The sequence below is a fragment of the Gracilinanus agilis genome, chromosome 2 (genome assembly GCF_016433145.1).
Source record: "Gracilinanus agilis isolate LMUSP501 chromosome 2, AgileGrace, whole genome shotgun sequence".
NCBI classification, from domain to species: domain Eukaryota; kingdom Metazoa; phylum Chordata; class Mammalia; order Didelphimorphia; family Didelphidae; genus Gracilinanus; species Gracilinanus agilis.
In genome coordinates this window covers 451998458-452016098 of record NC_058131.1, presented here as the reverse complement: position 1 = coordinate 452016098, position 17641 = coordinate 451998458, and the positions used below count along the sequence as shown (strand labels likewise).

The window sequence follows — 17641 nt, the reverse complement described above, 5'->3', positions numbered from 1 at the left end:
ATAATGATAATAATGATTCCAGGAATGGCAACTTTAGGAGTGATAAAAATCCTAGGAATAAAAATCAGGAAGATGATTACTCATACAAAATGATCCAACAACAATACATGAAAAGTGGAGCTTGTCCATGGTATACCAAGGGTAACAATTCCCCTCGGTGTGAGGGATCCCAGAAAAATGCCCAAGCTACAAATCTTGAGGAATTGAGGAGAGTAGCTGTATATGTATTTAATGGTCAACATGGGAAAAATGAAGATGAGCCCATTGTAGTCATAAAGAAGTTTGAAAGCATTTACTGCTCTTATAATCTCTGGTGGTCTGGAAGTCAACTCAGCTGGAGTCTTCAGAGTAGTGGCTGGTCCAGCCTGGTGAACTTTCCCTTTCCTGCTGCTGCTGGTGCCAGCATCACTGCCCCTGCCATCCCTTTCACCAACAGTCTACCCAAGATGAGCCAGACACGCTGGATGGGGAAGAGAGACAATATGCTCCTAGAGATCTCCACATGGGGTTCCTCTCCAACTTGTTGAGGACCCAGGGCCATGTAACTGAATGGAGGCTACAATTTTTCAGCAGGGCCCTTCAAGAGGCACTCAAAGAACACTAAAACACCACTGGTTCCCAGAAAAGCCATCAAAAGGTTCAGGCTACAACCACTTCCTCGTTAAGATGGCAGCTGAGTAAAAAGCAGCTGCTTAACCACTCCTAAAAGAAACATATAGGACTCCTCAAGAAGACATAAAAACAAATCCAGAGGAACAAAGGGACTCCACAACAGGGCACAGCATTGAAGGTATGTGGAATTGGGGCATTTCCATGCTATAAGGGGGTGAAATAGTTCTCACGAAAATGCAATTTGAGCAACCCCCTCCCCCACTCCACACCACCTACAGTGCCAAAGCCAGTGCACAAGAGCTAGAGCAAGCTCGGGGCACCCATTAAGTCCTTGGCAGCTACCTAGGGTCACCAGGGCCTGTTCCTGAGAACAGCAATACTTAAGACCCCAAGAGGCTAAAGAATGCATGCAGACTTTGAACACAGACCCTGAGCGCAAGTGCAAGTGCAGGCTCTTGAGTCCATGGATCCTGAGCACAGGAGTGGACCTTGAGTGAGGACCCAGTGCAGAGGGGTGCATGACTGTGGAAACAGTACCCTGAAACTATTAAAGGAACCTCAGGTAGAGGAACAAACAAGGGGGCCACCAGGAGGGCTTGACCATGAGAACAATGAGACCTGAGACTTCAGGAGCCTAGAGAGCACAAACAGACTCTGGGTGTGAGGAAAAACCTGAAAGGGTGTAGGGCTAACAATGGCAAGCCATTCTCAAGAACCCCAAAAGAGAAAGATCATCAAGAAGAAATCTGTAACACTGGACAACTTTTACACAGAGAAAGTCCAAACAGCAGAGGAGAACAAACAAGTAATCACATCCAAACCTTCCCAAAATAATGAAAACTGGTCACAAGCTATTGAAGAGTTCAAATCTGAGATGATGAGAAAGATGGAAGAGATCTGGCAAGAAAATAACAGTTTAAAAGGCAGAATTTCACAATTGGAAAGTGAGGCAAGTCAGCTGAAGACCAGAAATGACCAGATTGAAAAGGAAAACCAAAAGATTATAACTGAAAACCAGTCCCTAAAGGCTAGAATTGAGCAATTGGAAACTAATGATCTCTCAAGACAGCAAGAATAAATAAAACAAAGTCAAAAGACTGATAAAATAGAAGGAAACATGAAATATCTCAATGAGAAATTGACAGATCAAGAAAACAGGGCTAGAAGAGACAATTTGAGAATCATTGGTCTTCCTGAAAAAGCAGAAATTAATAGAAATTTGGGTTCTATACTAAAGGAAATTATTCAGCAAAATTGCCCTGAAGTTCCACAACAATAGGGCAAAATAGACATTGAAAGGATCCATAGATCACCCTCTACACTAGACCCAGAAAAGACAACACTCAGGAATATAATAGCCAAATTCAAGAGTTTCCAAGTAAAAGAAAAGATCTTACAAGAAACCAGAAAGAGACAATTCAAATATCAAGGAGCACCAATCAGGAATTGAATTGAATTGAATCTCTGGGAGCTTGAAGTTCATTCAATGATTGACAGATAAGTCAGTTGGATAGAATGTTCCCAGGGAGGCATGCGAGAGTCAGGAGGGGCAGTTGAGAACCCTGAGCAGAAGTTCTGGGTCTTTTACCTGTGCTGAGGCTAGAGATCGGTGTGGATCCTGGTCTTTGGAGATAGAGACTTGCAAACACTACCCTGCAAGCTCCTTCTGTGTTTCCTGTACCATTATCAACGTGTATTTTACCACCATCTCTGTGTCTACTACCCCTAGATATTAGGAGTTTCATCATCTAAGCTAGGCTAAGATCTACAGAAGAAGAAGCTGTTTACCTACTCTGGTTTAGCCCTGGCCAGGCTGAACCAGAGGGAAGCTACCATTGTTTCTTCATTTGCCTGTAGTTAGCGTTTCAATAGTAAAAATTAAAGTAGGGTCTCCTAAAACCTCAGTCCTTTACCCTTATCCTTCTTATTAATATAAATATATATATATATAAAGTTTAAAGTACCTTCCTAAATCAGTTTATCAGTTTCAAAGCTTGTTTGGGAAGGGAGTCAATGCAGTCAGAATATCAACATTATCCGAGCTGAAGAGCCCAAATCAATATATCAATTAACCCCAGGTGGGTCCTGAAGGAATAAACCTCTTTGACCTGAAGGATCCTGCCTGGGCAACTGTTATAAAGGAGAAGTGTCATCTTATCCTCTCTGCACATCATTTCTACTACCTCAAATAGATAGTGACCTCCTTTAAATATAACAGATCACACAGGATCCTCTATGCTAAAAGACCACAAGGCTTAGAATATGATATTCAGAAATGCAAGAGAATTTGGGCCTTCAACCACGGATCAACTACTCATCAAAACTGACTATATACTTCCAGGGGAAAGTATGGGCATTCAACAAAATTCAAGATTTCCAAGTATTTGCACAGAAAAGACCAGGACTAAATGGAAAGTTTGATATCCAACCACAAAAATAAAGAGAAACACGAAAAGGTAAATAAGAAACAGAGGGGAAAGAAAGAAAACTCATAATTTTTAAATTTTCCTCTTTAAGGGCTTCAATAAGATCTAATTATCTGTATTCCTATGTGGAGAAATGTTATGTATAATTCTCTGTAGTGAACTCTATTCAATATTATAGTATTCACTATTATAGTAATCAGAAGAATAATTCATAGGGAGAGGTTGGAATACTAAATGGTCTAAGATGATATGGGGGGTGGGAAAGAGGGGGTGAATAGCAGGGGACACCAAGACAAACTTGAATGAATAAGAAAAATAGGATATTCTATTACACACAAAGAGGGCATGGGAAGGGGAGGGGACAAATACTATTATAAGAAGGAGAGGAAGTGTAAAGTTGAAAATACCTTGTACCCCCTTTAAAACTACATTACCCAGACTCCCTTTCACCATACCCATAATTCCTTAAGCTTTTTCCTATTGGTTGTGAGTTAAAACTATATTAACCAAACTCCTTTTCACTGTACCCATAATTCCTTAAGCTTTTCCTATTGGTTGGGGGTTTCAGGGGCTGTTTTTGATATGGTCATGGTTGGCATGGTGACGGGAGCTTTTAGAGAGGAGGCATTGTGGTGAAGGGTGAGTTAGGATTCTTCCCCAGGGCTTTAAATAAAAATCCTTATAAATATCATACTTTGGAGGCATTGAATATTAATTTCAAAACTTACAGAAGAGAGCATTAAGAGGTAATATTTAAACCTTACTCTCAGTGTAATCAACCCAGAGAGGGAAGAGTAGCTATATTATCCATTGGGATATAAAACTCTATATAACCCTACTAAGAAAGTCAGAAGGGATAAACAAAGGTGAGCAAGGGAGTGGGGAGGTAAAAAAAGGGAGGGGAGAAGAAGGGGGAGGGAATTTACTAGGCCTTTAAAAATAAAAAGAGGAGAATAATAAGGGGAGGGGGTAGAAAGGGAAATTACTCAAGGGAGGGGATAAGGGATACCAGCTTAAAGCAAACCACTGGTTTAAAAGAAAATAGTTTAAGAAGAAGGGGTAGGAATAGGGGAGGATACGAAAATGTCAGCGAATGCACAACTGATAATTATAACTCTGAATGTGAATGGGATGAACTCACTCATAAAATGGAAGCAAATAGAGTGGATTAGAAACCAAAATTCTACCATATGTTGTCTACAAGAAACACATATGAGGTGGGTGGACATACACAAGTTTAAGGTTAAGGCCTTGAGCAAAATCTTTTGGGTGTCAAATGATAAAAAGAAGGCAGGAGTGGCTATTATGATTTCTGACAAAGCCAAAGTAAAAATAGATATGATTAAAAAAGACAGGGAAGGTCATTACATCCTGATTAAAGGCAGTATAAACAATGAGGAAATAACACTGCTCAATATATATGCACCAAGTGGTATAGCATCCAAATTCATAAAGGAGAAACTGGCAGAGCTCAAGAAGGAAATAGATAGTAAAACCATAATAGTGGGAGATCTAAATATTCCTCTTTCAAATCTAGATAAATCAAATGAAAAAATAAATAAGAAAGAGATAAGAGAGATGAATGAAGTCCTAGAAAATTAGGTATAATTGATATGTGGAGAAAAATAAATAGGGACAAAAAGGAATACACATTCTTTTCAGCTGCACATGGTATATTCACAAAGATTGACCATGTTATAGGGCATAGAATCATTGCAAACAAATGCAAAAGAGCAGAAATAATAAATGTAACCTTCTCAGATCATAATACAATAAAAATAATAACTAGTAAGGGTACTTGGACAGGCAAATCAAGAACTAATTGGAAATTAAATAATATGATTCTCCAAAACCAGCTAGTCAAAGGAGAAATCATAGAAACAATCAACAATTGCATTAAAGAGAATGACAATGATGAGACATCCTACCAAACTCTGCGGGATGCAGCCAAGGCAGTACTCAGGGGGAAATTTATATCCTTGAGTACATATATTAACAAATTAGGGAGGACAGAGATTAATGAATTGGGCATGCAACTCAAAAAACTAGAAAGCAAGCAAATTAAAAATCCCCAGATGAAAACTAAATTAGAAATACTAAAAACCAAGGGAGAAATTAATGAAATCGAAAGTAAAAGAACTATTGAATTAATAAATAAGACTAGAAGCTGGTACTTTGAAAAAACAGATAAAATAGACAAAGTACTGGTCAATCTAATAAAAAAAAGGAAAGAAGAAAACCAAATTGACAGTATCAAAGAAGAAAAGGGAGACCTCACCTCTAATGAAGGGGAAATTAAGGCAATCATGAAAAACTATTTCACCCAATTATATGGCAATAAATATAACACTTTAGGAGATATGGACGAATATTTACAAAAATATAAATTGCCTAGATTAACAGCAGAAGAAATAGAATACCTAAATAATCCCATATCAGAAAAAGAAATTGAACAAGCCATCAAAGAACTCCCTAAGAAAAAATCACCAGGGCCTGATGGATTCACAAGTGAATTCTATCAGACATTCAAAGAGCAACTAATCCCAATACTATACAAATTATTTGATATGATAAGCAAAGAAGGAGTCCTACCAAATTCCTTTTATGACACAAATATGGTACTGATTCCAAAGCCAGGGAGATCAAAAACAGAGAAAGAAAACTACAGACCAATCTCCCTAATGAACATAGATGCAAAAATCTTAAATAGAATACTAGCAAAGAGACTCCAGCAAGTAATCAAAAAGATCATCCACCATGATCAGGTGGGATTTATACCAGGAATGGAGGATGGTTCAACATTAGGAAAACCATCCACATAATTGACCATAGCAACAGTCTAACACAAAAATCACATGATTATCTCAATAGGTGCTGAAAAAGCCTTTGACAAAATACAGCATCCATTCCTATTGAAAACATTGAAAAGTATAGGAATAGAAGGACCTTTCCTAAAAATAATAAACAGTATATACCTAAAACCATCCACAAGCATCATATGCAATAGGGATAAATTAGAAGCCTTCCCAATAAGATCAGGAGTGAAACAAGGATGCCCATTATCACCTCTATTATTCAACATAGTACTAGAAACACTAGCAATAGCAATTAGAGAAGAAAAAGAAATTGAAGGTATCAAAATAGGCAATGAGGAGACTAAGCTATCACTCTTTGCAGATGATATGATGGTCTACTTAAAAAATCCTAGAGAATCAACTAAGAAGCTTGTAGAAATAATCAACAACTTTAGCAAAGTTGCAGGATACAAAATAAATGCACATAAATCATCAGCATTTCTATACATTTTCAACACATTAGAGCAGCAAGAGGTAGAAAAAGAAACACCATTTAAAATCACTCTAGGCTATATAAAATACTTAGGTATCTAGCTACCAAAACAAACATAGCAATTATATGAAAACAACTACAAAACACTTTCCAAACAAATAAAACTGGATCTAACAATTGGAAAGCCATTGATTGCTCATGGGTAGGATGAGCTAACATAATAAAAATGACCATTCTACCCAAATTAATTTACCTATTTAGCGCCATACCTATCAAAATACCAAAAAACTTTTTTACTGAATTAGGAAAAACTATAGGGGGCAGCTGGGTAGCTCAGTGGAGTGAGAGTCAGGCCTAGAGACAGGAAGTCCTGGGTTCAAACCCGGCCTCAGACACTTCCCAGCTGTGTGACCCTGGGCAGATCACTTGACCCCCATTGCCCACCCTTACCAATCTTCCACCTATGAGACAATACACCGAGGTACAAGGGTTTAAAAAAAAACTATAACAAATTTCATTTAAAATAACAAAAGGTCAAGAATATCAAGGGAAATAATGAAAAAAATGTGAAGGAAGGGGGCTTAGCAGTACCAGATATTAAACTATACTATAAAGCAGCAGTCATCAAAACAATATGGTACTGGCTAAGAGACAGAAGGGAGGATCAGTGGAATAGACTTGGGGTAAATGACATCAGCAAGACAGTGTATGATAAACCCAAAGAGCCCAACTTTTGGGGCATGAATCCACTATTTGACAAAAACTGCTGGGAAATTTGGAAAACAATATGGGAGAGATTAGGTTTAGATCAACATCTCACACCCTACACCAAGATAAATACAGAATGGGTAAATGACTTGAATATAAAGAGGGAAACTATAAATAAGTTAAATGAACACAGAATAGTATACTTGTCAGATCTCTGGGAAAGGAAAGATTTTAATACTGAGCAAGAGTTAGAGAAAATTACAAAATGTTAATTAAATCGTTTTGATTATATTAAACTAAAAAGCTTTTGTGCAAACAAAAACAATGTAGCAAAAATCAAAAGGGAAACAACAAATTGGGAAAAAATGTTTATAACAAAAAACTCTTACAGGGGTCTAATTACTCAAATATACAAGGAGTTAAATCAATTGTATAAAAAATCAAGCCATTCCCCAATTGATAAATGGGCAAGAGACATGAATAGGCAATTTTCAGGTAAAGAAATCAAAAGTAGCAATAAGTACATGAGAAAGTGTTCTAAATCTCTAATAATTAGAGAAATGCAAATCCAAACATCTCTGAGGTATCACCTCATACCTAGAAGATTGGCTAAAATGAAAGAAGGGGAGAGTAATGAATGCTGGAAGAGATGTTAAATTGGGACATTAATGCATTGCTGGTGGAATTGTGAACTGGTCCAACCATTCTGGCTGGCAATTTGGAACTATGCTCAAAGGGCTAAAAAAAAATGCCTGCCCTTTGATCCAGCCATACCATTGTTGGGTTTGTACCCCCAAAGAGATCATAAATAAACAGACTTGTACTAAAATATTTATAGCTGCACTTTTCGTGGTGGCAAAGAACTGGAAAAGGAGGGTATGTCCTTCAATTGGGGAATGGCTGAACAAATTGTGGTATATGCTGGTGATGGAATACTATTGTGCTCAAAGGAATAATAAACTAGAGGAATTGCAGGTGAACTGGAAAGACCTCCAGGAATTGATACAGAACAAAAGGAGCAGAGCTGGAAGAACACTGTATACAGAGACTGATATACTATGGTAAAATCTAATGCAATGGACTTCTGTACCAGCAGCAATACAATGACCCAGGACAATTCTGAGGGATTCATGGTAAAGAACGCTACCCACATTCAGAGGAAGGACTGCAGGAGAGGAAACATATAAGAAAAACAATTGCTTGAGCGCATGGGTTGAAGTGGACATGATTGGGGATGTAGACTAGAAACTACCACACCAATGTAACTAAAAACAATTTGGAAATAGGTCTTGATCAATGACACATGTTAAAACCAGTGGAAATGTGCATCGGCCACGGGTGGGGGGAGTGCAGGGGGTGAAGTGTAAAGTAGGAGCATGAATCATGTAACCATGTTAAAAATGAATATTAATAAATGTTTAAAAAAAAGGTTCAGGCTATTGCTACATCCTAATCAACCTCAAGATGGACTCCATCATTAGCAAGGTAGCCAGGCAGATTGGACTCAGCCTGCTTCAGATGTACAACCTGCTGCTCAGCGAGTTGATCCTTATGTCCTACCAAATTGGGGAAGATGGATCAATTTGTGTCCTCTACAAGGCAGGGCCCACTCCATCTTCTTTTGGACTTCTCACTCCATGACCTTCACCCAGGGGATAAAGTGTACATAACTTCCAGCACACTGGAGGAACTCAGCCTGCCTGGGAAGGTCCATTTCAAGTACTGTTAACCAATCCAACAGTTATAAAAATTGGAGAAAAGGACTCTTGGATTCATTGCTCACATGTAAAGAAAGCACCTTCTATTGAAATTGATTGATTGTATCATGTCACATGCATTGGAGATAATAGCCCATAGACAAGTGAATATTTTTTTTGGGAAACATATTGTATTTTCCCTGAATTTTTATTTTTATTATTGCTTTTTCCTTTTATTTTTCAAATAGAATATTTGATTATTTTGCCTTTTCTCATTTCTTGTACTTAAAGTACATATACTCAATATTGATCTTTTTTTATTTTGCAGTAATATAAGTTCAAAATATAGCCATAATATTAATTCATACCCAAAAGTTTTAGACTATGGAAACCTGCCATTTACTGATAAATGTTATAGGACTGTGATCAATATTTATGTCTGATTCTAGGAAATGGGATCAAAAAAGGAACACAGACTTCATCTGCACAGTGCCTTAGAAGCACGAATTTAACCTGAATTTAGTGCCAAAAAAAAGAGCACACAGATCAAAAAAGAAACCAATCCAGATGGGATTGATGAACTTCTATGCCAATATGAAAGGACTTGAACCTAGTGTGAGACTCGAGGTTGCAGTGTTTGTTATATGTTAAGACTCAGGACTCCTTGAACCACCCTCTTTGTGAAATACTTTCTATCAAGTACCTAATAACTGGCTGTCTGGCTCCCCTGTCCCTGAGAATGAAGGTAAATCAGACCAGAGAATGACACTTCCCTTTTACATGAAAATCTAGGTTTTTTTTTTCTCTAATGCTATGGTAACTTCCTGTAGACCTGGCTACAAATGTGTAAGTGCAATATTACTGCATTTTGTCCAGATTTGTGGGACAGAAAATAATTTAATTGAACCCTAATACAAGGGTCTATTGTGGATTTCTTCTTGTTTACTTTGAAATTTTTATATACGTAGATTTTTGATATTTTGATTCTGATTTTAAATTTTTTCTTATTCTCAAAGTTTAATTTTTCTTCTATTTATTTTTTCTTTTTATGTTTTTGGTTTTTCTTTTGATAATTGACTCATACACTCCATAACTCAACGATGTATTATGAGCTGATTTAGGTGTTGGTCAACATCCTCTTTAGGGGGGGATTGTATTTTCATAAAAATCCAAGATTAAAATTTTTTTGTGTTCAATGAAAATGTCAGAAAAAGAAGCCTGCTAATACTTTGAAGCCAGAAAATGGACTATTTGGAGAAAGATGCCTACAGAAACCTACACTGAATCAAGATGATACAGAATGAACTTTGGGATGCAACAGATTGAACTTAAGAGGACTGAACAATTATTTTTATTGTAACTTGTATGCCAAAGGGAACTGCCCCCAATTGGCTTTTTGACAATGAATTCCCTGAAACTTAAAATGAGCAAAGTAAAAATGAGAAGCTCCAGGAGACAACATGAAATATTAAAGCAAATTTTCTGCAAAGAAAAAAAAGTCAAAACAGAAGAAATGGAACTGGAGAAAATCAAGAAATTATGCTGTAGGTCGACTACAAATTTATGTTATATAATCTCAATTGGGCTCTCATTTTTACACCTTCCTAATCTATTCACAATTCAACTCACCACAGTGACTCTTCTAAAACGTTTTATTTATCCAGGGAATCCTTCACTTACTCTCTTAGCTAAGATTTACCTCACATTTCACTGAAAAAAAAAATTGAAGTCATTGCTTAAGAGCTCCCTCTTCACTCTTATGAGGTTTGACAGGACTCAAGACACCTTCCCCAACTATATCCTCCTTCACCCATCTCACATGAAGAGGTGACTCTCTGTCCTTGCCAAGGCAGACCCCTTGACATTCACAAATGATCCCATTCCATTCTTTCTCAGCAGATTATCCTTTCCCCATTCTCACTAATCTTTAATTTCTCCCCATCTATGGGCTACTTCCCTTTTGCCTATAAATGCATGTAGAGATAAAAATTAATATACAAGAGCTAGGTATTATATTTTATTGTTTTATTAATAATAAACTAACATAAAAAAACTAGAGTGAAAATGTGCTAAACTAACCCAGCCCACTCATGAGAGCAAAAGAGGAAGAAGGAGGAACTACAGAATTTATAAAACAATAATGTGACCATGAAAATGTAGATGTGCAGGAGAGATTAAAGGGAATTTTGGGAAATACCAAGGGACTTCTGGGGGATGAAGTCGGAAGATTCAAAATCTCCACTTATACATAATCTGTGTCTTTCCCAACCATTCTCTATTACTATTATATCTGTTCTCCCTTTCATGGTGAAACTTGAGAGAATCATCTATAGTTGATGCCATCACTTCCAATCCTCTGTCTTCCAACTGAAATTGTTCCTCTTCAAAGTTACTAATGTTGGGGGCAGCTGGGTAGCTCAGTGGATTGAGAGCCAGGCCTAAAGACGGGAAGTCCTAGGTTCAAATCTGGCCTCAGACACTTCCCAACTGTGTGACCTTGGGCAAGTGACCTGACCCCATTGCCTAGCCCTTACCACTCTTCTGCCTTGGAGCCAATACATTGTATTGACTCCAAGACGGAAGGTAACGGTTTAAAAAAAAAGTTACCAATGTTAATTTTTCAGCAATTATTTTATTTTTTTACAAATTACATGTAAAAACAATTTTTTGGCATTTTTTTCTGACATTTTGAGTTCCAAATTCTTTCTTCCCTTCCTCCTATTTCCCCTCCCTGAAATGGTAAGCAATTTGGTATAGGTTATACATATTAGTCATGCTTTAGAAGATTTTTTTTTAAAGCCATGAAGAAAATAAAGTGAAAAATAGTATGCTTCTATCTGCATTCAGACTCCATCAGTTCTTTCTCTGGAGGTAGATAGCATTTATCATCATGGAATGGTTTTGGATCGTTTTATTGCTGACAATAGCCAAGTCATTCCACAGCTGATCATTGTATAATATTGTTAATATATATATAATGTTTTCTTGGTTCTGCTTGTTTTCACTTTACATCAGCTCATATAAGTCTTTCTAGGTTTTTCTGAAAACATTCTGCTTATCGTTTCTAATGCCGGGTATGTGGGGTATATGGGGAGAACTAGCACATCTGCTATGAGGGCTTGTGGGACCATTTCCAAATTTTTAAATTTTAATTTTTAAAAATATTTTTTCATGTTTACATGATTCATCTTTTTCCCTTCCCAGTCTCCTTTCCCCTCCCAGAGCCAATAAGCCCTTCCACTGGAGGGAAATGTTGTCACTTATACCTATTTCCATATTATTCATTTTTGCAATAAAGCAATCTTTTAAAACCAAAACCCCAAATCATACACCCATGTTTTTCTTTTGTGTTTTTATTCCCACAGTTTTCTCTATATATATGGATAGCATTCTTTTTCATAAGTCCCTTGGGATTGTCTTGCAGTAATCCATTACATTGTATTGTTTCACTTTCTGTGTACAATGTTCTCTTGGTTCTGCTCATTTCACTCTTGCAGGACCATTTTTAAGGCTGCTCACCACCTTTGGTGTCCACCTTTCACCCAGCTCTCACCTACACAAGCAAATGCCACAACCTGGCTAAACCACAGGCCTCAAACCTGTCAGTAGGTTAGGGGGACGTCTGCCTACAAGCATGTGAAGATTTCTCCAGTAGAATGAGCAGATGAGAACAATTTGTTCCTATGGCCATGAAGACAGCTGAAATAGGTGCTCTGGTACACTTAGAGTGCTTGTTCAGGCATCAAAGATCCACTGCATTCTGGGCATCACCAATTGTATTGACTTTTGTCTTGCCACTGTACTTGGGTGACTATAGAAGAGTCAGGCTAAAAACTTTCTGCAATTTTGTCTCATTGAAATCCAATTCAGGCACAAGTCAAAACATTACCTCATTGGTCCTCATTGAAAACAAAGGCCAAAAACCAAACATTCCATTATAATCATAAACAACCACTTGCTCTCTCATTCCCCAAATGATGGTCATCCCCTCAATTTTTCTTTGCCACCACAAAAAGAGCTGCTATAATTATTTTTATACAAATAGCACCCCCTCCTCCTTTAAAATCTTTTTGGGATACAGATCTAGTGGTATTGCTGGATCAAAGGGTATACAGTTTTAGAGTTCTTAGGACATAATTCTAAATTGCTCTTCAGAATAGCTGGATCAGTTCATTCCACCAACAATCAGTTCAATTCCAGTATATTAATTCCAACTTCCCCATATCCCCTTCAATATTTGTCATTTTCTTTTTCTATTATATTAGCCAGTCTGATAGGTGTCAGGTTATTTTGTTTTGAATTTCTCTAATCAGCAATGATCTACAAATTTTTTCATTTGACTATAGTTAGCTTTGATGTCTTCATAGCTTATATCCTTTGGACATTTATCAACTGGGGAATGGTATTATAATTTTGACTCAGTTCTCAATACATCTGAGAAATGAAAATTTACAGAGACACTTGCTATAAAAATTTTCCCCTATTTTCTGCTTTTTCTTCTAATCTTAGTTGCATTCGTTTCATTGTGCAAAACTTTTTTAATATATAAATTTATATAAATTATCCAATTTACATTATATATATTTACATTTACCTTATACACATTTTTTTGTTATAAAAGGGATTTGGTAGGACTCCCTTTTTGCTTATATTCCCAAATAGTTTGTATAGTATTGGCATTATTTTTTTAAATGTTTGGTATAATTTCCTTATGAATTCATCTGGCCCTGGGGATTTTTTTCCTTAGAGAGTTCATTAACGGTTTATTTGATTTCTTTTTTCCAAGAAGGAGCTAATTAAATATTCTATTTTCTCTTTTGTTAATATGGGTAATTTATATTTTTGTAAATATTCATCAATTTTGCTTTGTCATGTTCATTGGCATATAATTGGGCAAAATAGCTCCTAATAATTGTTTTAATTTCCTCTTCATTATGGTGAATTCATCCTTTTCATTTTTGATACTAATAATTTGGCCTTCTTTCTTGCTTAAAAATTGAATAAGCAGTGATTTATTTTATTGCTTTTTCATAAATCCACTCCTAGTCTTATTTACTATTTCAATAGTTTACTTTCAATGTTATTCATCTCTCCTTTGATTTTCAGGATTTCCAATTAGCTTTTTCATTGGGAATTTTTAATTTGTTATTTTTGTAGTTTTAAAAAATGTGCATAGCCAATTTATTAATCTGCTCTTCCTCTATTTTATTGATATGTTTAGAGATATAAATTTTCCCCTAATTTGATTACATCCCATAAATATTGGTATATTTTCTCATTATTATAATTTTTTAAATGAAATTGTTGTTTCTATAATTTGTTCTTTGACCTCATTCTTTAGAATTAGATTTATTTTCCAATTAATTTTTAATCTATCCGTAGCCCTTTATTGAATGTAATTTTATGCATTACAATCTGAAAAGGATGCATTAAATATTTTGCTTTTCTACTTATTGGTTGTAAGGTTTTTATACCCTAATATGTGATTAATTTTTGCAAAAGTGCCATATACTGCTGAGGAAAAGGTATATTCCTTTCTATTCTCATTCAATTTTCTCTAGAGGTCTATAAATCTAAGTTTTTAAAAATTCTATTCACCTCCTTAACTTCTTGTTTATTTTTGGGTTAGATTTATCTAGTTTTGAGAGGAGAAAGTTAAGGCCCCCACTGGTATAATTTTACTGTCTATTTACTCCTATAGATCATTTAACTTACTGAAAATTTTGGATGCTCTACTATTTGGTGCATATATGTTTGGTATAATGATAGTACTTCATTGTCTATGGTACCTTTAATTAAGATTCAGTTTCTTTCTTACCTCTTTTAATTAGATCTACTCTTGCTTTGTCTGGGATCATGATTACAATATTGATGTTATCCCTGATTTTTTTACTTCAGCTGGAGCATAATAGATTCTACTCCAGCACATTATTTTTACTCTAAATTCATCTCTCTCCTTCAGTTGTGTTTCTTGTAAATAATATACTGTAGGATTCTGTTTTTTAATCCACTGTGCTATCTGGTTCTGTTTTATGGATGAGTTCACCCCATTTACATTCACTATTATGATTACTTTCACAGATATGATTAAATATTAATTATTTCCCTCCATCCTATTTATCCATTTATCCTTTTCTCTCCTTTCATCCTATCTCTCTTCACAAGTGTTTTGCCCCTAACCACTGCCATTTCCAATTCACCCTCTCTTCTATCAGTCCCCTTCCACTTTGATGATTGCCTTCTGTGTCATTTGGAATTGTTGTAAGCCCTGGGAGACTACAACTCCCAGGACTCTCTTTTACAACTTCCCCCGACAACTCCCACTTTCTTTTTGGGAGATGTTGGAGAAAGTATAAAGGAGAGAGTTTGGCACCTTTTCTCTCTCTCTACCCTGGAATCTTGGCTCTCTCAAGCCAGGAGCCTATCTACCTATCTACCCTGATCTCTCTCTCTCTCTCTCTGTCTCTCTCTCTGTCTCTCTCTCTCTCTCTCTCTCTGTGCTTTTCCCCCCTTCTATCTACCTCCTAGACCAGTGATTCCCAAAGAGGGTGCTGCTACCCACTGAAGGGTGCTTCAGCGATAGAGGGGGGCGGTGATGGCCACAGGTACATTTATCTTTCCTATTAATTGCTATTAAAATTTTAAAAATTAATTTTCAGGGGGCTAAGTAATATTTTATCTGGAAAGGGGGCAGTAGGTCAAAAAAGTTGGGGAACCACTTTAGACCTTCCCCTTTCTAGTTAAAATAAAACTTAGCTATTCTAAACCCTCAAGTTTGCTCTCTGATCCCCTGAAGGGCTCTGGTCAATTTCCTCCTGCTGGGGTTGGGGGCAGCTACCTTCCTTTCCTTTCTTCTACCTTCCTCTCTCATTCCTCCAATCCTCTCCTACCTTCCTCTTCCTCTCTTCCTCCCCCCTCATACTTCCATTCCTACTTCCCTATAGATAGGATATTTCTTTACCCAAGGGAGTATATTTTTTCTTTAAGCCAATTCCAGGGACGGTAATGTTGAAGCATTGCCCCCCCCCCCATTCCCCTCCACTGTAATAGATCTTTTGTACCTTTCTATATGAGATAATAGACTCTATTCTACCTGTCTCTTCTCTTTTCTCCCAAATAATCCTCTTTTGTAACATGGAAAATGGCAGGGTGGAACTCCTGCAAGATACAGGGTCAAGCCTCACCCAGAATTCCAGGGGATCCCCCCTGGAGAACTCTGTGAGGGGACAGTTGGAAAGGAGTTAAACAGTTGATTCCTGGGGGTTGAGGTGAGCAGGTCTCTCTGCTTGCTTTTCCCAGTTTGGGGTTTATCTTGGTGGCCATAGTGGCAAAAGCCAATGTGGTTTCTACTCGGGAGTTTGCCTGTCTAGCGGGATTAGACCTTTCTAGCAACAACATAATTGTTATTTAGTTATTTTAGATATTAGAAGTGATTATTATAAGCTTTGAGTGCCAGCTAGATATAAAGTCTGCCACTCCCTCCTGGGGGGTGGGGGTGGGAATGGAGGGGCAGTTTCTACCTAACAGTTCAGGGCTTCCCAGATCCTATCCAAATCCTTGATACCCCCTCCTTGCCTATCCCTTCTTTCTTTTATCAATATATAAATTACATCTTTTAATAGTTGTGCCTGACTTATTGAGGGCATACTCACAGCTACTATAAGTTTGGATCCTTTCTGTTGCCAGCAGAGGAAGTCAGATCCTCCTCAGTTCTTGATAACAAGTTATCATCTTCTCCTTTGTCCCTCAATCAAACCTGTGAGGAATATAAGTGGAGAAAGTGAACATCATTAGAGATTAGCGTTGCTGAACCTTGTCAGAAGTCATTGCCCAGTCTCCATTTTTAACTGAAAAACCAACTGCTGAGTGGGAGGGGTTTGAGAGCAAGGAACACACTTACCCCTCCCCACTCACTCCAGCCTGTGTGTGGGGGAGGAGAGAGTCTTGCAGGCTCTTAGCCCAGGCCAGTCCATCAGCTTCCCAACATCCCTGTTATCATAAACATAACACTTTCTGATTCCTTTGTTTTTTAGACATCATCTCATATAGTCAACCTAATCCTTAGACTTTTATGTATACTTCTTCTAACTGCCCTAATAGTGATAAAGTTCTTAAGAGTTGCAAATATCAGATTCCCATGTAGGAATGTGAACAGTTTAACCTTATCTAATCCTTTATGATTTCTCTTTCATATTTGCTTTTTTATGCTTCTCTTGAGTCTTGTATTTGAAAATCAAATTTTCTATTCCACTCTGGTCTTTTCATCAAGAATACTTGAAGGAGACTTTAGGGAATTCCAGGAAGATGGCGGAATAGAAGCAGTAAGGCTCCAAACCTCCATAAAGTCCTTCACCACCAATTAAGGACAAAGGGCTCCGAGGGAACAGAAAACCAAATCTGACAACACAACAGAGCTAGGGGATCCTCCAGCTGAACCCAACTAAAAAGGTATGCAGGAAAAAAAAGAGAAAAAAAAAAGCCTGAATTCTTGGAACTCTCAGGTGGGAGGGGAAAGAAAGGAGGAAGATCCCAGATCCCCTCCTCCACCTAATGTGCTGAGTCTCCAGCAGATACTAGAATCCCTGGGTGGGCTGGGCCGCTAGTCTGAGAAAATGCCTCACTGGCACAGCTGTGCTCAAGGCTTTGATCGCAGACAGCAGGGAAGCTGCTGGGGGAGAAACCCAGAGAAGATGAACATACCCTCCATCTTGTGTTATCTCCCCTCCCCTCCTTTCTTTTGAGACTTTGACCTCAAAAGTGTAGATCAACCACACCCAGGCTTAATCCTATCAATACAACAGACAAGAGGTCTTCAGAGGGCAGGGAAGCTCCAACACCCCTCCCCCACAGACTAGAGTAAATAAAGCCAAACTCACCTCTAGCTTTTACCACCAGCTGGGGAAAATCTGA

General features: G+C 37.4%; 1 pseudogene; it reads left to right on the top strand.

Annotated features, from left to right (window-relative positions):
* The first annotated feature begins 446 nt into the window (after nt 1-446).
* Nucleotides 447-16689, top strand: LOC123233973 (annotated as a pseudogene).
* Nucleotides 16690-17641: the final 952 nt, after the last annotated feature.